Source organism: Perca flavescens, chromosome 10 (assembly GCF_004354835.1).
Source record: "Perca flavescens isolate YP-PL-M2 chromosome 10, PFLA_1.0, whole genome shotgun sequence".
NCBI classification, from domain to species: Eukaryota; Metazoa; Chordata; class Actinopteri; order Perciformes; family Percidae; genus Perca; species Perca flavescens.
Window position 1 is genome coordinate 11,351,272 of NC_041340.1, and position 26,161 is coordinate 11,377,432.

The 26,161-nt window shown below is 40.0% G+C and overlaps 1 protein-coding gene across 1 annotated transcript in view; it reads left to right on the top strand.

The window, feature by feature from the left end:
- Window positions 1-26,161, top strand: part of slit3 (slit homolog 3 (Drosophila)) — a 240,956-nt gene that overhangs the window by 32,021 nt on the left and 182,774 nt on the right. The gene's annotated exons all lie outside the window — the stretch shown is intronic.

A 26,161-nucleotide genomic window follows, 5' to 3' on the forward strand; every position in this document is an offset into this window, starting at 1 on the left:
TGCATCACAGCAGGTACAGTATACCAGCAGCCAAACATTCAGCCTGAAAGGGTTTTTGGAGGCTTAATGAAAAGAGAAGGGAGTTCTTGTCTAGAGGGATGCTAGTGAAGGAGTTTTCCCAATCACAGTGTCCTTGAGAATGATGGTTAATCTCTACATGTTCACTCACTATGGGCCAGTCTGGATAACAGCATTAGATCCCATTCCTAAAACTTAAGGAATAAGAGAGGGGATATGTAGCGGAAGGAAAATGGCCGACTTGAGTCTAATAGTCAACAAATGATGACCTGGAAGGTTGCCAGACTAAATCCCTGCACTGATGAGTGGACGGTAATGAGACGTACTCTTCAGCACCATTAGGTTACCCTTTAGAAAGGCAGTTAACCTCCAAAAGCTTCAGTGGAGCTCCCAGATATGAAAGTCTAGGCCCTCCCCAGTTACTGTAAATACAACGTTGCTGGTTGTCAGGGGGAAAGAAGCTGGACAGAGAGAGAGGAATGAGAGAGGGAGGGAAGGCTAAAGGGAGCGGGGGGTCATTTGAGATGTCTTTTCCTCCTAATTAAGTTAATGGAGAAAGACGAGGAGGTTGCCTTTAATCTTGGCTAATTGTCCATTTAGAGGCGACTGCCATAGTTTACCTGCTGGAATGTTACGGTTAGTGTTACAGGAAGTGGGTGTACTCTGTGCGTCCAGTGATTGGCTGCAACAGACTGGGCTCAGTGGCGATTGGTGGGAATGGTCTGGAAGAGTGAGGGGTGGACCTAAACTCTGTCCTCTTTTCATCACGGCCTGGTTCCCTCATTTACGTTCATTCCCATTTTCCTCTTTTCCATATGCTCTCTCTTTTTGTTACACACAAACAGAACAAACAGCTCTGTTGTTTGTATTGCTGTCAGGAATTATAAGATTGTTTTCTTGTCACTAGGCTCCAGGCCCTTTGTTTGGTTTTCAAGCCACTGGGTGCTGGCGAGAATCAAATAAGCATCAAACACACACACACACACACACACAAGCACACACGCACACAGAAGCACACAAACACACACACATGCACACAGAAGCACACACAAGTAAATCTCTTTCTCTCACGGCACCTCTCCCGCTGATTTAACACCACAGGTTATGGATGCAGAATTGTGGGTGTGTGTGTGTGTGTGTGTGTGTGTGTGTGTGTGTGTGTGTGTGTGTGTGTGTGTGTGTGTGTGTCAGTGTGTGTTGGTGCATGGCAGACTTTATACTAAACCACACACCCACGACAGAACTTCCTAATAATTAAACATGACTCAGAAGTATGAGCTATGGTATGCAGCTGCACCACAAGGCTTGTAGGACTTGACACACAGCTGCACCACAAGGCCCATGAACAATAGCACACTGTGAGTGTGTTTCCGGTTTATCAATCTTACTTACTACATTCAATCTTAAAACTTTTACGCGCCGTAATTGCTTCCTAAAACATGGGAAAACATGCCGGTAGGTTGATATAGCACTGGGTGTTCCGGCACCAGGAGGCTCATAGGCTCCAGGATGGAGCTGCACCACAGGGCCCACACTGAGATCCACTGGTATTTGGAGAAGGGAAGACTTTTACAGAGGAAACCTGACCAGAGCTCCTCTAAAATAAGGCTGCTCTTAGTGTGTGTGTGTGTGTGTGTGTGTGTGTGTGTGTGTGTGTGTGTGTGTGTGTGTGTGTGTGTGTGTGTGTGCGTGTGTTTCCCACAGCCCAGACAGCAGTGTGATTTTGTCCCAAGACATATTTAGATAAATATACGCTACAGAGATACCGAAACCCAAGAGAGAGAGAGACAGACAGAGCAAGAAAGAGGGAGAGAGCAAATGATATCGGGATAATTTAAGAAATTTGAAAAAGCCAGGAGAAGTACTATTTCAAAAGTTTCATACATTCCTTCATGCTCTTTCTAAATTACGTTCTAACATGAAAGTAGTGCATTTATATACAATTGATTAAATGGGTTAATGTTGGATTTTGGAACAAGTTGGAGCAAGAAACTCTGTATCTGTAATCATTGTAGAGGATTAAAGAAACCCGATTTCCCCAGTTACATTTTTTCCTGTAGAAAGTCAATTTCTTGGCAATTTATAATAGATCTATAATTGGCTTTTTACAGGTATGCAAGACAAAGACTTTAGAAATGATCACCTTGACAGCAGTTCATAATTCATAAATCAGAATGAAAGAAAAGATCATTACACATGACAATTCTTGTTTGTGTGTAACCCTTTCCCAGGTCTTTGTCACTCACATACGCACTTATTGCTTCAATGACATTGTTCTTTTAACAGCGGGAAGATGTAAATAAAATTGTTTTTATTTACGGCCTATTGAACAACCTGCTGTTAAAATGACTTTGTTTCACTTGCTTTGAACGCTGTCCATGTTTGTGTGTGTGCATGTGTGTGTGTGTGTCCACATTTATGTATTTCATCTTATAAAAGTGTTTGTGAATATTCAATCTCACACACTCAAAGTTTATGAATAAGAATGCATAAGTTAAGTTTGTCTCTCTTGCTGTGAAAGCAGTTAAAAGGCCAAAAGTTATATAGTTTGTGTGTGTAGGCCTATGTGTGTCTTCACAGATGTGTGAATAAAACAAGCCATAGAGTTAGCAGGGTGAATTCATCAACCAGGCAGTCTTAAAATTCACAGCAGCAACACCTTTCCCTTTCAGCTGCCTACTTTAGCCGCTAGCTAGCTAGCTCGCTGCAGGGCCAGAACCTATGAAATGTTTGTGGGAGACTGGGGGCTTGTAGCATTTTTTTTTTCTTCTTTTTTTTCATGGCAAAGAATTTTTATGTGCTTACACTGAAATAGCACAGAGGCTGCATGTGGTAGTAATTTAACCTAGCAAATAAAGGTGAGTTGGATTAGGAAGTATAGCCACGGAGCTGCTAGTACACACAGTTAAAATTCACTGACTTTCCTTTTGACCTGTTTACTCTAACGGGCGATAGGGATGTGTGTATGCACATACCGCATATCTATGTGTGTGTGTGTGTGTGTGTGTGTGTGTGTGTGTGTACGTGATTGCAATTGGGGTTGCATGTCTTAACGTGTGCAATTAGGGTATACAGTATATGAATTTGAATACAGAGCATGTGTGTATATCCTTATGCACGGTCTTTTATGCATGCTAAATGTGTATGCATAGTTTAGTAATTTGTGTCTCTGCTTGTGTCTGCATATATTTATGTTATATATTTATGTTTGTATACGTTGTGCATTTGTTTGTACATGTCTACTTATATACATGTCTCTGGCTTTGCGTGTGTGTGTGCATGTGTGTGAGTGTGTATGTATGTGTACATATATTTAAGAGAGAGGCAAACTTGATACAGGGCCAAATGCACTCACACAGTGTTTGTTTAATCACAATTTAGGTTTACATGAGAACGCTAATCAAAAACAGACTAGGCTCCCTGGAAAGTTAGAGGAGGAGAAGGAGGAGGAGAGAGATGGAGAAGAGAAGTGAGGGAGAGGAGGAGATAGATGGGGAGGCATAAGGAGAATTGGATAATAGGAGCAGGAAAAAAGGAGGGTGACAGGTGAGGAAAGGAGAAGCAGGTAGTTGAAAAGACACTAAAATGAAAAATGGGTAATAAGAAAAAAAGGGTAGTAGAGACTCTCTCTCAGTAGGAGCTTTGAGAGAATAGAAGCTTTTGTTGATTGTTGAGCTTAGATCAGACTAATGATTTGGCTCTGATTTGAGATTCATTATCCCTAAAGGATGTTTTAATAAACCTAGTAAGGTGACTGTCCTGCTTGTGTGTTTTTTGTGTGTGTATGTGTGGACAGGGTGGGTTTCAGTCGTAAAAGCACAATGGACACTACACTCCATCACTGACAAAAGTCAAACCACTAAACAAATGTAATGTCCCCCCTAATTACATTCATGTGTATACAGATACAGATTCTTTCCTCAACAAAAATTTCAGCTTAATGTCTGTTGCACTTTTTATACTATAACTTAAGACTGCTTGTTTTAAACAGTTTTGTCATGGTTTCCTGGGAAGCAAAGTGAATTAGTGGGTAGAAAGAAATACTTGTAACGGTCAAACTCAAATTCAGTGATGATCACAACAAGGCAGTCCGTCCAGCTCCCGGTGCTGCTCGCGATATTACAAATCCCACTATGGCCAAGCCAAGACCCGCCCTTCAATAGCATTTATTGGCCAGGCGCGTACCGCTCCCGGTACTACCGCTGCTTCCATTACTGCTGCTGCTCCTGATACTCTGCTTGGTCATATGTGAAGTATTCATTCACATAGGGTTAATATACAACCCATATATTTATCTTAAAAACACTCCTGGTCCTCCTCAGCTGTGAAGCCACGTACTTGTTGTCCAAGCCCATGTGTTCTCGCTAGATAAATGTGTGCAGCATTCACTGTCCCATGGGAAATAATGCAAAGTCGAGCTTCATGCAGATCACCCTGATAGATAACCAGAATTAAAAGTCAGAATGTAAACTTGGCCACAGATGGTAAGCACAATTACATTAACCTAAAACTAATTTAATTAAAAGGCAACAGCCCATACTGTTTTTTTTATTTTTTATTATTAGAATATAGACATTAAGAGAATAAATCGTTATGCAAGTACTTATACAGTCTAACTGTTTTTCTAGAGTTATGGTGATGTCATCTAATGGTGTCTGTTTTCCGTCTCCTTTTGAATTCTGGGAAACAATGTTTCCAGGTTATTTACTTGTAATGTGACGTGTTGTCCTACAGTCAGTATAAATCAAAGCTCCAGCTCAGTGTGGGGTCAAAAAAGTGTTGAAATGGAACCGCTCCGTGTCAGTACATGTATGTGTGTGTCCGCAACAAGTTACATATTTTACAGGACTCTCTAATGGCCTATTATTTTTAAATGCAGCTCTACACTCATGGGGAAGTCCTGGGAAAGTACAAAACTTAAACAGCCCAGTATATTTAGGAATTACATCTATATTAGGCAATTCCACACCTCACAATTTACGTTTAATGCCAATGTTGATTGTCAATGCAGAAAGTAAAGTGCCTTTTATCTGGCAAGGTGGAAAGTAACAGTGTGGTGGATGGGCGTATAGCGTGTGACTTTCATGCAGCTGACCAGCGTTTGGGTCTTCTTATTAACCGTAATGTCAAGGACAAAAATGTTTGCATTGGATATTAAGAAACATTTGTCATTGGGAATAATCCAGGGTTTTGCAGAATCATCTAATACTGATGTTCTCATCTGGGGGATATAGATCAATTTAATTTGCAATCAATTGAAATTGCAGCAATCAATTTTAGAGGTAAAGTCGAAATTGGGTTTCATTTTAACAAATCACCTGATATGGACTTGTTGATGAGAAAATGTAAGTGTGTTTTCAAATTCATCAGCTGGTGTTATCGTTAGCCTTGACTAACTTTCTTTTAAATTTAAAACATATTGTGTCATGTTATAAACTTTCTATAGGGTTTAATGAATGAAAGTCAATAGAATTGTTTTAAAGTGCTCATATTATGCTTTTTGGCGTTTTCCCTTTATTGTGTTATATATCTTTTTTGTGCATATAATAGGCTTCCAAAGTGAAAAAGCCCAAAGTCCACCCCAAAGGGACTTACCATCTCCAACAGAAAACACTTTTCACAAACTGCTCCAAACAGCTCTATTGTAGTCCAGCCTTTACTTCTGTGGCGAACGGGTGTCACTTTGAAACACATGTTATAATGCTCGCCTAGCTGCTAGCATTGGCACGCCCTCATATTCTGCTTCTGTAAGCAGTGCTTACCTTGCTACTACGCATGTGCGACTCTCAACAAAGATGGAACAGAAGTGAGATGCCTCACTCTGTAGTTAAAATGGAGAGCTCAACACATAGTGTGAAAAGAGGAGCTGCAGCAATGTGCAGTACAACAAAAATATGGTGTTTTTTTTTAAATTAAACCATGTAAACCTATTCTGATATAACCTTTAAATACAATTATGAACCTGAAAATGAGCATAATATGAGCACTTTAATGTATGTGTGCGTGTGCGAGAGAGACTTTGTGGGAGGTCGACATAGCTACTGCATTCATTACTGATCATTATTATGTCTACCGACTTCATGGTTGGAACTGGCTAATGTCACACACATACACGCACATGGGCAGACACATGTTGGTGTCTAGAGAGTCATAGTGAATGTGTGCGTGTCAGAAGTTAGACTTGTGATTTATGCTGTTTAAGTAAAGTCTGATTGTTACAAATGAACTCAAACTGTTATTATTTCATCAGAGTCATACACACACATGGAATGACCCACAAACACTGTCTGTATCTAACTGTCACACACAACACACACACAGTTATAGAAACACTACAGATATACACATCGACCCACACACTGTGGAGAGACACAAACAAGCATGAACCAGTTCTGTCGCTTTTTCCTTTTCTCCTCATCTGTCTCGCTGTCATACAAACACATTCACGGAAAGGCCCGGGCTCTCACATGTTTTGCAACTGTTTCTCAATTGAATTAAGAGTTAGAAAACTAGTAGCTGTAACATTTTCTTTCGTATTTTCATGGTATGTTTCTTGCTGAAACAGTATTAAGACTATGTACATTAAATACATCTAAATAAACCAATAATAGTGAAGTTTGTACACTTCTTAAACTGCATAGGAAGTTTTCCTGGCACATTGGTTTAAACCCATTCTGAATGATAGGAACTACTTTGTGTTGATTGGTTAAACATTTACGTGGAGTTCCCCAAGGCTCCATTTTTGGGCCTCTTCTGTTTACCATCTACATGCTCACACTACCTCGGATTATAGGACATTTCATAAATCACTTACAACATTATTATCCTTTTAAGTGAATGGCTTTGACTAACCAGCCGAACAGCCAAAGACCCTCTTTGTAGATCTAAGCAGTGGGGTTAATGGAAAATGTGGTCTTCATTTTCGAAATATTTCCATCAACAGTACCACAGATGCACAACAGAGGCCACAAATCATCTTGATTTCCATGGTGACAAAGCTATCACAGTAAATGTAACAATTATAAGACTAATGTTTTGATAATTAGGGTTCACATTGCACCTTTTAATCTAATAGAGTAATTTTGTAGGAATAATGCAGATTACTGTAGCAGTATTATATCTAATATCATCTGCTGATGTATGTTGATCTTTAGACAGCACACTTGACCACCAGTATCAAAACCCCAAATAATAACGTTCTGAAGAATGGTGTGCAGCTCTAGCATAGAAATCTAGATGCACACTAGCGGCAGCAAATGTTATTTGCAGCCAGGGGGTCTAGCAACTCTCCGTTGGCTTGCGAGCTGGAAAAGCCAAACTCTACCCGGGCCAATCACATTGTGTATAGAGTTGGTGGGCGGGCTTATGGCTGTTGCTGCTGGGAACAGTGGTCTTTCAAATCGGCTTTTGAAGACTTGGAGTTAAGCTTTTCTTTGAGAAAAGAACAAAGAACGGCACTGAAGTCATTCTTAAAAAAGGAAAATGTGTTCATAGTGTTGCCGACCAGATATGATAAAAGTTTAATATATCAATATATATATCAATATGTTTGGTTGTAGCGCTATCCTATTGCGTGCAGAGAGAATTTGAAAGACAACCGTTTATCCAGCCCTTCGGATTGAGCCCTGTCAATGGTGAGTTCCCAGACCCAACATCTTGATGTGGGTCTGGCTTGTCAGGCTAGTTCAGCTCCAGAGACTTAATGAATCTATGCCAAGAAGAACTAAAGCGAGGCTCATGGTGAAACAACACATTGCAATTTGTGTTGGGTTTTCCTTTAAATTGGAACCCATTTGTTCAGTGTTTATAGTGATTGCAACAAAGAAGGACATTTATTTTGAGAGATCCTGAAAGCTGCAGATTCAGTAGTGGTATAGTGGTAAAGATGGTTGTCATGAAATAGACAGCGGGGAAATAAATGACTTTAAAACAACTCCCACACAGATAGACACACAAACAAAAGGGAGTACATCAGAATACCTAGTTGTCAGAAGACCATCTAAACCTACTTCACATTCATTGTCATTCTCTTGAAGCACTGCATGTAGATATTGTGTGGCCTTTTGAAAAAGAGAGAAGTGGACAAAAAGAAAGAAAAGATGATAAATGGCACAGAGATTTGGATTTACAGTACATAGATTGTGTGATAGAGAGACAGACAGGAGAGAGGAGAATAAAGATAGAGGAAATGAAAGACTCAGCAGAAGTAGAGAGAAAGAAAAGAGAGAGAGAGAGAGAGAGAGAGAGAGAGAGAGAGAGTCAGCCACATGAATGGGGTGAGAGAAGATTTAACCAGGCCTACTCTAAATACAGAGTGCCGCAAAGCCACTTAAAAACCTGTAGAGATATATTTATACATCACACACAAATACACACAACATACATACACTCTCTCTCTCTCTCTCTCTGTCTTTCTACCCGTCTCTAAAACAAAAACACACACTCAAACATGACTTTTCTTAAGTTATGTAACTTTTGAGGCACCACCTGTTGAACTCAAACACAATGCTTTGAACTTCAATAGCGCTACATTTGTTGGTTTACATTAAAAAGAAAACATTTACAGTGTTAAAATCAAGTACAAATCTTGTCTTCAAATGTCACAATTTAATTTAAGTCTTAACAATTATGTTGCTTATGAAGAGATGTTTACAGTGGACTCAGTACCTGCCCAAATAAAGGCATAGTGCAATAGAGGAAAATTCTGTCAGGAAAACAAATGAGAAGATAACTGCGTGGGAGCAAGTGGGAGTTATTTTTAGGTTGGGAAAGATAATTAAAGATCCTAAAAAGCCATGACAGTTTGTGTATGTTGTTCAAATCAAGTTACAAACATGAGGGTTTATCTTGTTTGGATTGAGATTTTTTCTCATGGCAGAACATGTGTGTTGATGTCAATGTATGTGTGTGTTTGTGTGTAAGAGAGACATAGTATTAGCCGTTGTGTTTGTGCTAGTGTGAACTAAACAAGTGGAGCAGGAATGTGCATTCTTGTGTTTAAACAAAGACATATGAAACCATGAATTATATTTCCTGCTCTGCTCTTTACTCTTTTCTCTTTTTTTCCGTCTTTCACACAACCTTGAGTAACTAATTTGAAAGTAATTTACAGACATCCGATGACCTGTCATAATGTGAATTTGTGTGTATTAATTACTTTGTGTGTGTGTGTGTGTGTGTGTGTGTGTGTGTGTGTGTGTGTGTGTGTGTGTGTGTGTGTGTGCGAGTGTGTGTGCATTTATTTGTGGTGTTTGTTCAGCAGGAGCGTTTGGTTTTGCGCTCTGATCTGACTTCCAGTGTAAGAGTTTATGTATGGACATGCCTTGAGTGAGTATAAAGCAGTGTGTTTTCCACATTTGTTAGACCCCCCCCTTGCTGCATTTAAATATCATCATCTTCTTCCAGGTGTGTATGTCCTTCCCTGTAAGCTAAATGCATCTTAAAATACTCTCAAACTCTTACACTTGACACGATTAACACTAGCAATGACAAATGTAAAATGTGGTGTTGAGAGAGAGAGAGAGAGAGAGAGAGAGAAAGAGAGATAAAGAAGTGAAACATATATTTAGAATTAAGAGTAAAGACAGAAACCCACAGTGCACTCAGGAGCAAAAAAAAGTGTGTGTGTGTGTGTGTGTGTGTGTGTGTGTGTGTGTGTGTGTGTGTGTGTGTGTGTGTGTGTGTGCTCCGCCGCACACATTGTTCTCTGTAAACTTGTCATCTTGAATTTTGGTCACTTTTACAAGCGCAGCATCACGCTTGTGGTATAACCCCATAGCCCTATGTGTGTCTCAGCGTGCCTGTCATAGCTTTCTGCCTCAGTCCAAGACAATAGCCTCCAGCGTCAGGCCCGCTAATCAGTAGCTTCGCTTTATAAGGCCGTCAAGACAACACAGCCTCTCCAGAATAAAACAACGGAACTGTTACACATCCAGCCGTTACAGATTATCTGTAGATTGCTTTACTCTTGTACTACTGGTGCAAAGTTGATCCAGCTTAACATCATCTTTTGGAAATTCTGCAGCTCTTAAAGTGAATATTGGGACAAAATTTCCCACAGAACTGATTCCTTGAATCTATAATGTTACATGAACACAGTGTGAAACTAAGACTCTCCACTGAAACCTGTACTCCGAGGCTTTTGCTATAAACAAATCTGTCAGCTTGTGTTCAGCTATAATAACGGCATCTCCGTCATGTTAAATTATCTAATTTTGGAAATGATGTTGATGTACATGGTGGAGAGATGGATGGACTAAACAATAGTATATCAAACAAATATATGACAGAAATAAAATGCCATCTGGGAGAGGGTTTTATTTTCAGCTCAAAGTTGATTATTCTGTTTTTACCACTACCACATACCAGATTGTTCATTATATTTTAGATTAAATAGAAACCTTGTGTTAGCACTCACTGACATGAACACTGATTTACTGCCTCATTAGTTGGTAGAAGCCGTAGCCTTGTTATAGCCAAAATAAGTAGTGATATGTATGTGTATGGTTATGCATAGTAATTTAGAAAGTTGATGAGGCCTCTGTGAAAATAACACGGACACACACATACAAAAAATTAAACAGATCACGATTAAGATTATTCTACATTGCTGGTATACTGTACTGTATTCATGATATTCATGTGGTTTCAGTAAATGGCCATTTCAATAGGTAGTTTGCACAAAATTGCAAAAGGAGTCAGAATCAGTGTGAGAGAGAAAGAAAAACAAATTTCAAGTGCCAGCAGGAGATGATGATTATGGCAGAGGAATGTTTGATGTGTGGACGAGTTTGTCTCCACCACTGAATGTCAATAAACAGCCAGCTGCAGTTACTAACACTAACAAAAGAGAAATAAACTGTGAAGGTAGAGACACATACTGAGAGAGAGAGAGAGAGAGAGAGAGAGAGAGAGAGAGAGAGAGAGAGAGAGAGAGAGAGAGGAAAAATGATCACAGCAGAAACAAAGACAGGGGGGGAAAAGGACAGGGAGGAAGAGAGAGGAAGGAAAGAGAGGAACAAGAAAAGAGACACAAGATGAAAAAGAAAAGGTTTAGCAGGAAATTAGACAGTGAGAAAGAGAGAGATTAACAAGTAAGAAGAAATCGCAATATGCAGGAAATCAGAAAATGCATTTTGCACTGTAGTAACCTGGTTACTCTAAAATTCATATGTGCATGCTGCATGTCAGAAGTCTGATTTCTCCGCAATCTAAGCGTCTGAGTGGTAGAGGAGGTTGCTTCTGAGATTGAGTGCTTGAACCCACAGCACAGTGACAAAATGAGCACAGCAGTGAGAGTGTACAGGTTTTCCGTACGGCACAAATGTGTCACATTTGCATCTGCTTACAGTCTTTCACTGGGAGAAATCTATCTGGGGAAATCTGATTTCTATAATCCCCTACCTTGATTACGAAAATCTTTACATGACATTGAAGAAATCAGATTACTTTGGACATCAGATATTCGAGAGTAACCTAGTCCATGTAAATACACTCATACAGTAAGCAGATAGAGACACAGCAAATAGAAGAGATGAGTCTATGGAAAAAAAAGAATAAGAGAGAGCAACAGACTGACAGAAAAAGACCCAAAGAAAGAGTGCGTCTAATTGCTAGAAACAAATCCAGATCGAATATCATGATATATGAATGAATACCAGATCATGTTGTTGATAGTGAGACGGAGAATGTCTGTAAGCGACACATGCCGTAGTGGCGCATGGAGGAAATGACAAAGCGAGCTCCTGATGACACAGACACCGAGTGAGAGAGGAGATCAAGAATCGAAGAGAGGGGAGAGCAAATAAATGCCGGCACCAGTTAGTATCAGCGATAGACCAAGCTAAATAAACATCCACAGGCGTCAAGTGGTGCCGAGCGCTACTGAAGTCCACGCCACCCACTGCCTGGTGGCCACTTTCAAGTGGTCACTTAAGAGATGATGTCACTGGCCGCTCCTTGGCTGCATTTCCACTGCCCTGCTGCAACTGCTTTAGCTGCTCCAGTTCTGCAAGAGGATTAACGGGCTGATTCACAACAGATTTGTCTAACCAACGGGATCTAGTAGCACATAAGGGGCTATGTGTAGCATTTTTACCATCAGTAAGTCATTAGCGCAATAATTTTGCGCTATTTATTTACCATAAACACATGTGGCCATCACAGACTCAGGCTGGTAGTACCATCCTATATTTTGTAATTATATTGTTTTTCCATTTTCTCTTTTTGAATTACAAGCCCCATGATCATGATCATGATTTTTTTTTTTTACATTCAACTCCCCTCTTGTTTCTGGAAATGGAGGTATTGGTTACATCAAGTTGCATGACGTGAACTGTGATAGTTCAGTGATAGTCTGGAGGGAAATGAAACAAATCAAACCCACGACCACAACTGTTGGTGATCAAACTGCCACTCATGTCACAGTTTTACGACACTGTTTGGGAAGAAAATAAAAATTTCTAAGGAAAAAAAAAAGAAAATCTCTCTCTCTCTTTCTCTTTGTGAACAGACACAGTGTCTTTTCTTTACAAGGTGTTGGACACACTGCTGAGGAACTGTTGGCTGACAAGAGCATGAACATGTCTACACACACACACACACACGCCGCACACACACACACACACACACACACACACACACACACACACACACACACACACACACACACACGGCACAAATATACACATGCATATAAACACATTTATGCCACCTCACTGACGAGGTGCTCACTGATCCTACCATGTGTGCCTGTGTGTGTGTGCCTGTGTGTGTGTGTGTGTGTGTGTGTGTGTGTGTGTGTGTGTGTGTGTGTGTGTGTGTGTGTGTTTCTTACACCACGATGCCTCGTGCCAGCCCCAGATCAGACATGTGTCAGTTTGTCTGGTAGATTGCACATGCATTCATAGGCAATGAAATCACTCCACTCAGTCTGGTTGCATACTTCTGTTGGCAAACCGATTTAAATAATCTTGTTAAAAAAATGTCTTTAAAGCAGAAAATGAGAGTTGGAAAAGTCTTGTGTTTAAGTTTAAATGATCGGGCTCAACAATTAGGGGTTTTGTAGCATTTGGTTCAGTATTGTAAATATTGGTTTGGTGTCTCTCTCTTTCTTTTTTACTCTCTCTGGAATATTTAGCATTTCTTACATATTTGCTGTGAGTAAATCAAGCCTGAGTCACACAGACATGTGGCTTTCATTAGACTGTCTTTGTAGTGTTATTAAGATGAACAATGCACACACGCGTGCACAAATACACAAACACAGACAGGGGAACGTGTGTACGTAAATCCTCTGGAATCTGCAGCCCATGTGGTCATTCTGTTTTATGAAAGGTGTCCTGGCACTGTTGGAGGGGATAAACTTTACGTGTGTGTTATGTCTTTGTGAGGAGTCATCCCCCAGTGAGTAAACAACACCACATCAGAGTAAACACATGTAATTATGTAGCAAGCCCACTGTGGACAGCATGATGTCAGAACTTCCTGTTCAGATTTATTTTCCTCTGTAGAAGAAAAAAATCTCAAAGACATACCTGAAGGAAAAATGATGATGACATATTTAGCTGATGCTCTTATCCATAGTAACTATGGGGTACAAGTACATTTGAGGGATCGGTGGCTTAAATGGCACAGAGGTAACTCTTAGTTTGGGATCTACAGTAGGCATTATGTCATATCTATTATGTCGTCTTTGGGGATTGAGATGGTTAAAATGGGGAGTCAAGCTGTTCTTTGGATTCACTGTTACAGTTTGTCAAATAACTATATAATTGTAGTTATATCACAACTCCAGGAGTGGGAATCTACTAGTTTTATATTTAGGTTGGCAATGATGTATTGTTTCATGGCTGATATTGATAGTGATAACTGAAGGAAACGGTAAAAACAGGGATAGCTAAAAAGGGGGATTGGACAGTTGCTCGACTATAATAATTTCACCATCAGAAAACCGTGATGACTGATGTTAAATTAATAAGTATATTAATTGGTTTTGAAAGGGCTTTACAGCCTGATTCTCAAACATTTCCAAGTTGTAGAAAAACCTCTGTTTTCTGTCTCTTTTAAAATGACTTAATTGCAGTTGACAAGAAACAGTTGTCTCATAATTGTAGATTTTTCCCCCCCCCCCGAGTACTTAAAAGACCACAATTCTTGTTCAAGTTTCTTGCCGTGTTAGTGCCGGCCAATTAGGAAATTCAAACATCTTCATTCCATCACAACTCGGCAGAATCTATCCGCTGATGAAAATCCTGATACCATCATTATTTTTTTGCTTTTCCAAGGTCAAGAATGAACTGTGAAACTCGACAACAATGCAGCTTTGTCGTGTCTTGGCGTGCTCATGTCACTGCTTCGACAACATTGACCTCACATTAACCAAATCAAACAATCAAATCAAAAAAGCCTGAAATTAGAGGAATGCTCAGCACAGATTGTCATTGTTGTTTGATAGACGCCAACAATCAGACAATCAGAGGATGGAAAATCAAGAGGCGTCCCTGACGTCACAACCTTGCAGACACAAAGGATTGTGGGAAGCATAGAGGCGGGGAGAGTTTAACATTGTTGGCTTCAAGAGACCACAGATATGCCAGAGATGTGTGTGTATGCTTTTGTATGTATAATATTTTGTGTGGCTTTGTGTGTGTGCTTGCTTTTGCTCGTATTTCAACATTTTATGTGTGTGTTTGTGTGTGTGTGTGTGTGTGTGTTTGTGATGACATGCAGTAATGTCATGGATGGCGAACATAGCTTTGCTCTGAGGCTGTTCTGATTTTAATTAGCACTGTCTCGTTAACACACACACACACACACACACACACACTCAGACAAAGTTACACACTCCTTCCTGGAACACTGGGGACCTACCACACACATATATGGATTATGTTTTAGATGACGGGAATAAGGCTTTGACACAGACACACACAGATGCACACTTTGGGGCCCCGATGCCCGCTTTCTTTGAAAACCTTGCCAAGTCTAGAGGCCGACATTATGTGTGTGTGAGAGTGTGTTTGTCTGCGTGTGTGTAATATGTTTTGTGTGTGTGAATTGCTCTCTGATCATCTAAAACATATCAGTGTGTATAATTACAGGCCTCCGGTTGGCCAGAAACATCTTCTGGAGTCAATTGGAGTGTCTAAGTACCCAATTTAGAAAATTCAACAGCTTGTTTCAGCACAACAGGCATCATCATCGTCATCATCCGTGATTTTCTTCATCATCAGTCATTTTAAAAAAAAATTTTTATTGCAGTATTGTAAATTGACTTTATATTCCCAGTATAGTCTTTGAACCTTAGACTTCAAGCTGCTTGTGCCTTCTTCTTTTCTTCTTCTCTCTCTCTCTTTGTAGTTCTGTTTTATTTTCTTTTATAAAAGTTTATCCTTTACAGATGACACTTAAGTTGGACTTAATTTGTACTGCAGACCAGCAGTTTTATGCATTTTGGCCATCAGATGTGCATTACAGTAGATGCTGAGTCTCAAATTTGGGCACTGATTTGAAAATGTAAACAACAATTTCTTTAGTAAAAATGATAACAATAACTGTATCTTTTGTTGTATATGTTACGCCATATAAATGGCGTAACATATACAACAAAAGGAGTTGTGAAATCCTCCTTTGACTTGGTCCTATCTAGAGAGGTCAGAGGTCAAAATCAGCCACAGAACAGCAGACATTAAGCTAGTAGACATTCAACTTTGGCTAGGCTGTTTACATGATCTAATTTTGGAAGACACTATCTTTTATGCTCATAATAGTACGTTTTTTTATGACTTGGGAAGGTTAAATTACAAGAATTGAAAGAAGAGGACACTAATTAAATCACAATTGTGATTAACTTTGTGTCCTCTTAAACTGTCTGCAAACTTTTCCTATTTTTCTTTCTAAGAGTTTGTCAGCATGCAAACTTAATTCCCAGGGGGCTATTTGTGTGCGTGTGTGCTGAAGAAAGCCAAAATGAGAGCACCAGACAATGAGAGACAAGAGAGGAGAGCGGACTGAAAGATAAATGGCAGAATGTGGGGAGGAAAGAGAGAAATGAGAGTGAGAGACAGCGAGAGTAAGTCAACAGTCAACACCAACATAAATCACATCCTACTCTTCTTCTCCTGTTTTTCCTCTCCCGTCCTCTCCTCTGCTCTTTGTCTCCACAAACATTTGTTGCCAGGGGCTGACATCCAGGAGAGGCGCAGGTCACCTCTTACACCATGTTTGTCCTGACATATCAGAAGATATAGAGCATGTTGGAAATACTCTCACACTCACAGAAACATGTGGTTAGTAATATATCACCTTAAAACAGACATTACTTGTCATGTGGTACTCGTCGTTATTTTCACTAAGACATGTCTGGATTTGAGAAATATTACACGTACATACTTATTTTCTCTCTCTAAAGAGTTCTTATTTTTTCTGCACTCCTTCCACAATTCAGCCTAGATACAATCCTCTCAGTTGCCTCCTCTGGGATTTTTAGGGTAATTGGAGTTCCTTCCAGGCCATTGTCTGTCTGTCCAGTTGCAGAGGTTGCCTGTCTGTGATCTTTATGAGTGCTTGTCTTGTTCATAATGTGCTTCCTGTTTCCCTGTGTGTGTTACAAATTGCAATTGGAGGCGAAACATGCATTTGTGTTTTTCAGCTATTAAGCTCCTGACTGTAAACAGTGTTTTCCCCACTGCTAAGTACCATTCACTAAGACAATTAGTGACTAGTATAAAATCAGTGAGGGGTTTTTGAATTCACAAATTGGAGTGATAGAAAGTACCACTTATCACAAACACCAGCTCTTCTCTTGTATCCTCAGAGAAAAAACCGTCCAATATACAGATATTAAACAACGTATTAATCTCTTTAAATCTGAAAATATAATAAATAGCATCATTATTTCAAGTTCAACCATGATCTTGCTTTGGGAATATGCCCAGTGTTGTGTTTTTCTTTAGATTCTATATATGACCATTAGTGGCCTTAGCCTTGGCCTGTGCTGCAAATTGTGCTTTTTGTTTGATGTGCTGAGATAACTGCATGGACAAATGTTCAAAAACTATCTCTGGATTTCTACAAAAAGGGACTAAATGGTTCACTTTGAGGTTTAAAATACTTAATGGGCAATAAAAGGAGCGTCTCTCTTCCCCTCTGATAATCCCTCTTTCTCTCTAAAGTGTTTCCTTCTCTTTGTACTACTTCAAGTTACTTCCGCCGCACACGCACACTCTGTAGACACATTACACACACACATACATGTACAGACCTATTAATCACCAGTCTAATTCTAGAGGTAGATTTAGTAATAATAGCAACTTCAGCTTTTTGGCGGCGCTCCGCTGGTAAATAGACCATTCACCTTTCCTGGAAAAGCCAGTGAGTGAGTGAGATGAAAGACTCCTCAAGGAACCGCATTAATGAAATCTGCTGAGTGAAAACTGAACTGGGAGGAAGCGCCCTATAGCTGCAAACACACACACACACACACGCACGCACGCACACACACACATACACACACACACACACATACACACACACTCAATAGGAAGCAAGAGGTAGGTAGGAAGGGGGGCATGCAGATGTAGACACAGAACACACACAGGTTTTCATTGGAATATAGATCCTGATGCACACACACACACACACACACACACACACACACACACACACACACACACACACACACACCTGACTGCAGTGCTGAGGGAGTTCCCTCCTGTCGTCAATGGGTCAGTGAACAGCAGCCATGCAAAGGCAAGTACAGGCTTCCTGTTCATTCTGCTCTCTCTCTCTCTCTCTCTCTCTCTCTCTCTCTCTCTCTCTCTCTCTCTCTCTCTCTCTCTTCTAAGTTTGTTAGCTCAGCCACTCATTAACACAGCTTTAAAAATACATCCCATAATTAGTCTTCAGCCTAATTGTCCTAATCACAACTCTGGCATTCTCTGCTGTGGAAACAGTTGCCATGCCAACACGGTCAATGTTTGGTACAGTAGATGCTTTTTTTTTTATTTGTTTACTTCCCTGAGGAAACTCAAGAAAGATGGTGTAGCCTTTTTTTGTGATTCTCAGCAAGTTCTCATCAACTTTTAGGTTGCAATACTTTGCTTACATGCATTAGAGCTTATTTGAAAATGGAGAAATCTTTGCTTTTCTAATATGTCTAAACACCTGTTTGATGTTTCTTCTGTAGTTGTAATTGTGTCTAATAAAAGAATCAGATTACACCTCTAATTGTATAGTATGAAAGAGCACTCGTCCAATCATCCCCCCCCTCCCCCCTCCCGTCTGTTTTCCGTACCAAAACTATGATTTACTTAAAATAGTTTCCCCAAAACAGGTACACGGATATTTGAGTTTGGGGTTATGTTTTTTTTTTTTTTTTTTTTTTTAAAGCTGCTTTTTTTAAAGGGTTAGGTCAACTGTAAATGGGTCACTGCAGGTGTACTGTCATTTCTCTCAGTTGAAAGTTTTCTCCAGACTTGTGTTATTTTCCAGCGCTGGGGTTTGACCTTTTCAGCTAGGTATTGGATTCTGTATCTCACTGGATTGCTGTGTGAGATGACTCTGTCAGGTTTAATTCTTTCTTACTTCCCTGAGGTAAAGGTCAGAACAGTGAACCTACTCACTGATTCACATACTTTCCAGTCTTCTTCTGGGTAAGATAACTTAGCAAAACCCGATGATCCTGCTCTGCGTCGCATAGGGATGCTTTTGCCTTCGGTGTTGTTGAAAATTGGTCTTGATCTGTGGGGTTAAATGTTAAGAGCAGGCAGCAGTGCAGACGCCAGGAAGGTAACATATGACTCCCATGATGCCTTGCTGACCCAAAAAGCCATTAAGTGGCATCTGCCTGTGAAACTGACAGGAGGAGAAACACAGTCATGCAAGTGTGTGTGTGTGTGTGTGTGATGGGTCAAGGCTGCGTTAAGTTGTTGCTCTTCCAGCATTTTGTTAAAGTGGTATTCCAGACCTATCAGTTTGTTTACCTTTAACATGCATGTGCACATACGTGTACACCTGAGTCCCTAATAGACTTAACTGCACTGGCAGCTCTCTGTGTAGAGGTGGGGGTCATTGCATAATTTCTGAACCCTGAAACAAGCAATCTGCTGTCCTCTCCTACATTCAGATCTTTTTTCCCCCTTCGTTTCCATACATCATTCTCTTACTTTGCTCATGCCCTTCTTCATATTCCTTGATATAGCACATATAGAAGTTGGTTTCTTTTTGCCTCCTTAAAAACTACTGACTGCAGCAGCAACAACTGCAATCTTTTGGAAGAAGCCTAAAATGAGGAACCAAACCACATAATCTTAATAGAAAGTGATCTCTGGGAAGTGTAGTTCCCAAACACAGCAACAAACCGTATCTAATAACACTTGGAAGTGTCTGACAGGAAAAAGCAAGTTTTTGGCCAGGTTTCAAATGCATCTTTCATATACTGTATATAGAGAGTTGCTTCTCTCGCCATCCTCTTCCTTTAGACTGTCTGTACTTTCTCTCCTCTCATCCACTCTACACAGACAGACAGAAACTCATTTCTCCTGACATTTGTTTTCAATCTATAGCATCATCCTTACTTTTTCCACTCTGCAGACTTGCAATAATAGAACTAACCTATATGCTGGAGTTGACCACAAGAGAATATCCCTCTGTCTTTTTTTTGTCCCCCCCTCTCTCTCTCTCTCTCTCTCTCTCTCTCTGTCTGTCTCTCACTCTTTTTCAGTCAAGCTAATTTGGCACAAAGTTTTTAATGCCACAGAAAAAGCCAAAATGCAGATACGGTATATATTTCTATCAGATTTAATGAATCCAAAACCAGTTTTAATTGTTGTTCAGTGAGCTTAATAAAACATTTACCTATACATTTAGAATTTCCACAACATCCAAAAAGTTAGCCTGAACCTTTTCAGTGATACTGAAGGGATATTATTGACTTTCACTGTTTTCGTGCAACTTGTTAAATAAAAAAAAAAAATAAAAAACATAGAAGTTGAACTCCCATCCTAGAAGAACATCTCCTCTCTGTTTTTCTTCCTGTACCTCTGTCTGAGCCCTCAGTATTAACTGTAAAGGGCGAGGCTTTGGCATCTTCCTTTTCTTTCATCTTTTTATTTCCCCCTTTTTTTGGTCTGACCCCTTTTCCTCTTTGTCCTCTTTGGAAGTGGATTAGTGGACACATGCAGAAGTTGCTGTCTTTGCAGCAATGCAGCAGTTAACTTTCAACTCAAGATACTTTATCAATAAAATGTGAGATTTTTAAGGAATACAAGTACAGTTACTTAAGATACTTATCGTCTTCTTTTATAGACTCTTTTTTTGATCACATATAAATAAATTTCACATAACCGCTAACAGTTATACTCTAGAAAATGGGAGTTTATATTCAAGGATATTTCTATTATTATTATTATTATTATGGTTTACACAAATCTCAAGTCAACTGTCCATCGACAAAACAGATGTGAAATCTGTCTCATGGTGGAAGAGGCTCCAGCACAGAAATATCATCAATTATCCTCCAGTCTTTCATCAGATGACCTCTCTCATTTCTGCGGTGAATGACAGAGGAGCATTTGTGGTCACTGTGTATGTGCTGCTGCGTACGTGTCTGTCTGTGTATGTATTCAAGTTTACATGCAAGTCTTTTGTGTGCGTGTTTGTCGACACATGCCTTTGGATCTGCATTTGTACATGCGCTGTCTACATGTATTTAATGCAATACAACCCACTTCTATTAGTTTTCTCTCTGGTTTGATCCTGTCATCAGACATTAATTTGTCATTCCTGCAAGTCATTTAAAACCGTTAGAGAGAAATAAGCACTTTTCCCTGTGGCTGACCAGTACATTAACAGCACAGCAGGAGACTCTTAGCCCCCTCTAACAGAACACGTCTGGTAAGCTCATTTACAAGGACCAGTATTAGCATATTATGCATGCAGTTGATTGAGTAATAAACCAGACAAAACCTTGGTCTAGGTAGGATTTTTTTTTAAAGCATTTAAACATATGACAAGTTAATTGAAATATTTCCCCGGGCTTCTTTTTTCAAAGATGAGCAGGCAGTTCACTCATCTCTGGCATTTTTTGAAAGCCAAAAGGCATGAAAGTCAAGATTATGAAGAAGAAAAGACAGGAGAGTCAGTTTTGCAAGCAATTGATTTTCAATCAGCAGGATCAGCACATTATCTGTGGGTTTCAGGGGGGCTTAACTTCACACAGCTATCAGATATATCGTACTGTATCATGTGATAGGGAAAAAAATAAACAACTGCTTTGGCCAGACATTGTAAGCAGAAATTAGACTTATCTGAAATGGAGTTGTAAGATGTATTTTACTTCACATAGGCACATATGGCATTAGCAATAGGCATAGGACAAAAATAGAAAAACATTAACATGTATGCATGTATGGTGACATAGAAAGGTATTTCTTTTCAAGCAAAGTAGAATCATAATTTCACAACACTAAATGGCATTATGAACCTCAAGTATGCAAGTTATGTCATCTCATTTGTTCATTATTTAGAGCTGCCACTGTGCAAAGTTACTGTACATTGCTCTTATTAAACTCCTTTATTTAACCAGGAAGTCTCTCAAGGTCAAGTAACTGCTTTACAATAGAGACCTGGTTACCTTTTATTTATTCAAAACATTGACATTGCTCACAAACATTTCTTAAATATGATACTTTTAGGTTATTCCAAGCCCAGGGTGCATTATAAAAAATAAAAGTCAGTTATTCCAAGTTCATTAAATCGTTTCCACCTTCATGAGCTACGTAGTATCTAAGTTACAGTTTTCATTCAGGGGCATTTACCCTTCAATTAGGTAGATGCTCGGTTTAATTCAATAAAGGATGCAGACTGATGAATTGACCCTTTGCAGCACCGGTATCTTTTTGACTGGAGCAGAAGAGAGGTCGTCTTTATGAGAGGAAAGGAAAATACTCTTTGTGGCCAGGAAAAGGGGTTCAGAAACCTCTGCAGTGATTAAGTCGGTATTAAGTTTGTAATAGGACCATAAAAGACTGTGTGCGTGTGTGTGTGTTACCCAATTCCTAAACCCACCAACATTGTGGTTTTCTTTTTTTTTTCTTTTTTTTTGGGGTGGGGGGCAGTTTCGTAGTTGGAGGCCTCAAATTCAAAAGCCACTGTGGTTGTTTAAGGGGGAGACACTGCCTGTCTGTCTGTCTGTCTGCTTGTTGGTCTATTTGTCTATCGAGCTGTCTGTATAGTCAGTATATCTGTCTCCCACTTTCACATGTGTGTGTGCCTACATGCACATCCGTCCTGATGTTGTCAGGATGTTGGTTACTGAGGTATTGTTTATGACCATGGAATGAGAATAGAACAAAACAAGAAAATAATACTGTTTGTATCGGTGTGTTTGTGCCTCTGTGTGTGTGTGTGTGTGTGTGTGTGTGTGTTCTGGCACGCTCACCACTGGGCCAGATGGAGAGAGTTTTTTGTCTGCCCCCTCTCTCTCTCTCTCTTTCTTTCTCGCTCTCTCTCCTTTCTCTCTAATCACAGTTTTCCTTTAGCTGTAAATAGGCGGGTTGGGAAATCTATATGCACACACACACACATAAGCACACATTTTGGCCTGCGCTTCTGGCTTGATGCAGCTTTTTTAAACCTCCCACGCTCATACAGTATGATCTGAAGGCAAAGGAAATGTGCGTGCACACGCTCAATACACACACACACGTACACACACACGCACACACACACACACACACACACACACACACATACACACACACAGAGCGGGCTCATCATACAGCTTCAGCTTGCCCTTCTACTCACCCATGATCAGAGCAAGACACACACTCACACAGACCCAAACCACATAGAGAGTACAGAGAGAAGCCGATCGCCCACAGCTTCCTCTTTTTACTGTCCGCTAAAAATTACACACACACAGCACAACAACTGGGACTTTCTTTGTGAAAAAATAATAATTATGCATCTAAGTTTTCAAAGTCTGTAGATGAGATGCAACTTTTCCATGCACCAGATGTAATTCTTCATAGAAAATACATTTTGAGGCATATCCGGCAGCAGCACTTTCTTTTAGGTGGAGGGGATTAATAATGTAAAAATATTCCTCCCATACTGCATAAAAGCCTAATGTTCAAACAAAAAAAAGGAGAAACACTGCTGAAGGGATTCAGTGAAGTGAGGTGAACACGCACATAGTGAGGCATGGATGCAACTGGGAGCAGAAAGCAGTGATTTGTTGATTTAAGTTTATAGACGTAGAGATGAGTTGAAAAAGAAATTTACTTGAAAAGTGAAGCTTAAATATAACTGTTATTCAGCATTTAATGACTGCTTTTTATTACGTAGTTAGGACCTGCTTAACATTGTGAAGAAAATATATCTTCTCTTTAAAGCTGTATATATAAAAAGTGCCAGAAACAAGGATTTCTCCCTGAAAGAAACCGCTTGTCTTAAAATGATCCAAACAGGAGGCATCTGCTCAAAATGAGGAGATTTTCACTAAAGATTACATTCCTTAAACAGTGAGCTTGAAAAGAAATTAACTTTGTTTTTCCAATTTCATCCAAATGGCACAACAAACACAGTATTTCCTCTTCAGACAGGCCATTAAACCTGCCTGTTGTTTGGGCTAATGGTAATGTACCTAAATGTTATTTTGCTCATAGAGATCTTTGACTCCACTTACTATTAGTTTGCCCTGGCTGGTCAGGTCAGTCTCTGACATCAAACTGCTTATCATTATTCCCATTTTGCTGCTATTTTTCAAGTTAAATGATCAAACTGATGCAAGTTAACTTTGAAATGTTTGTCTTTGAATGGTAATTTTGGCCTCTCAACTCCTGGGAAAAGAAAGCGTCTGACTGCTCCTGTGCTTTTCCTTTCTCAAAAACCTTTGTTTGGACATATCTGTCTGTTTATCTCTCTGTCTCTCTAGATATTGAGTCCAGTCAGTTTGTTTAAAAGCTTTCAGCCCTTTACACAGATTCCATTTAATTAAGCCTGGAGGGCCTCTGTATGTCTGTACACACACTCTAGTTTTCATTTGACTCTTCCTTTTCGTTTTTTCTTTCTTTCACACCCTCCAAACCCACATCACTCTGTCCATAGATGGCCCTTTGTCACCAGGCGATTCCTCCTTGCTCGTCAGTAACCAAAGAGCTTTGGTCCCACACTCACAATTGGGTGATTCAAACAATGTCTGAGTGTGTGTGTGTGTGTGTGTGTGTGTGTGTGTGTGTGTGTGTGTGTGTGTATGTGTGAGAGTGATACAGTAAGAAACAGTTAACAAGTCGGCGTTGGTAGTGCTCTTAAGAATTGTACAATACATAACTCCCTGCGTGACCAACTTGGGAATGAGTTGACAATTTTATACTTATAAACAAGATGTGATGTGGTATGATTGGTTGTTATTGATCTTCAGAGCGTATGTTGGTCACATTGCATGCTTTTTACTGCCATGCAAACACAATGGATGTCTTGTTGTTCGTAGTGACAGTAGGTACAAAGCTTTCGGAAGTTCTGTGGACTTTTGTTTGTATTTTTTACATTTTCAAACCTCCATATGCTCTTTTGATCAGTTGCGCAATGTATTTGTTAAGCCTACAACTTTATAATCTGTTTGTGTTTCTGTTTATTTAATATTGTCTTTGTCGGCAAAATTCCTCATTAAAAGGAAAGTTTTCCATTTAGCTTTAGATTTAGACTTTTTCTAATTTAATAGGCAATAATTTGGTAAGAGAAATACAGAAGACGGGGTGTGTGTCTCTCTGTGTGTCTTTATACTGGCTGGCCTCTCTGTGTGCATGTGTAGAGGCATGTGTGTGTGTGTTTGTGTCTGTATGTGTGTGTACGTGGGTAGCAGCTGTGTCCGCCCGCCCCAGAGTGAATGGCTGTCCTCTCTAAGCTTCTCTAAAGACTGACAACAACACGACTGCTAAACGACTGGGAAAACTAAGTACCTCCATTCTCGGCCATTCTTCTTCTCTCTTTGCCTCCCATTTTCCCCCTCGCTCTGTTTGATTTTCAGCAGAAGGACTGCAAGCTGCCACCAGCTCTGTTTGAGTTCCCTCAACTTTTAATGAGCAGCAAGAGAAGCTTTCTTTTTTACTGACTAGCTCCTAATCGCATCTTACTCTGTCTGTCTGTCTTCCTTGCTTTCACCTTCTTTCGCCCCCCTCCTTTCTGTCTTTACTTCCTTTTCCCTTACCTCCCTCTCTTTCTCTCTCTCTCTCTCTCTCTCTCTCTCTCTCTCTTTCTCGTTCTCTCCCTCTCTACCCCTCTCTATCTACCAATTTCAGTGTTTCTTCTTCTCCTTTCCATTTTCTGGCAGCCAGCTGAAAGCCTTGCTGTATTTACCAGCTTAGTTGCCTAATCCCAGTACAAACTACTATCTCTAATGACTTTCTCACTGCTTGCTCTCTGGGTGGCTTCGAAGAAAGAAAGGAAGAAGGATAGAAATCAATTAAGGAAGGAAAGATAGAAAGAAGTAAAGAAAGCGCTGCATATAGCAAGAATTGAAGGTGTTTTACATGCACTCTGTTCCCTTTTTACAAATGTTCTGCTACAGTTGAAAAGGAGGTAAGAGGAGAGCACTGGTGGAAGAGTGTGTCTTTTTAAGCTATTCACAGTGCAGGTAGAGGAAAAATATAGAGAGAGCAGCAGGTAGTTGGTGCCCAGTCATGCATGTCCCACAAGTGTGTGTGTGTGTGTGTGTGTGTGTGTGTGTGTGTGTGTGTGTGTGTGTGTGTGTGTGTGTGTGTGTGTGTGTGTGTGTGTGTGTGTGTGTGTGTGTGTGTGAGACCCTGTGACCTCAGGTGCCCTGCAGGTGTGCGTCTCTGCATAACGGGCTGAGGGCAGGAATGTTTTATCCACGTGTACACACTTGCACGTGCACACACACACACACACACACACACACACAGACACACACACACACACACACAGGGAAATCCTCATCAACTGCATTCCTTACTGGTTTGGCTGGGAAGGGAGAATAGTGGACAAAGACATGGTCTGTAAAAGACTGCGAAAGTTTAACAGAAAGAAAGACATTGTGATGTATTAAAAAGATAGCATTTCCTTAATATTACTGAGCAGTTTACTTAGTAATATTTATTGAAGAAATATTAAGAAATTGAGA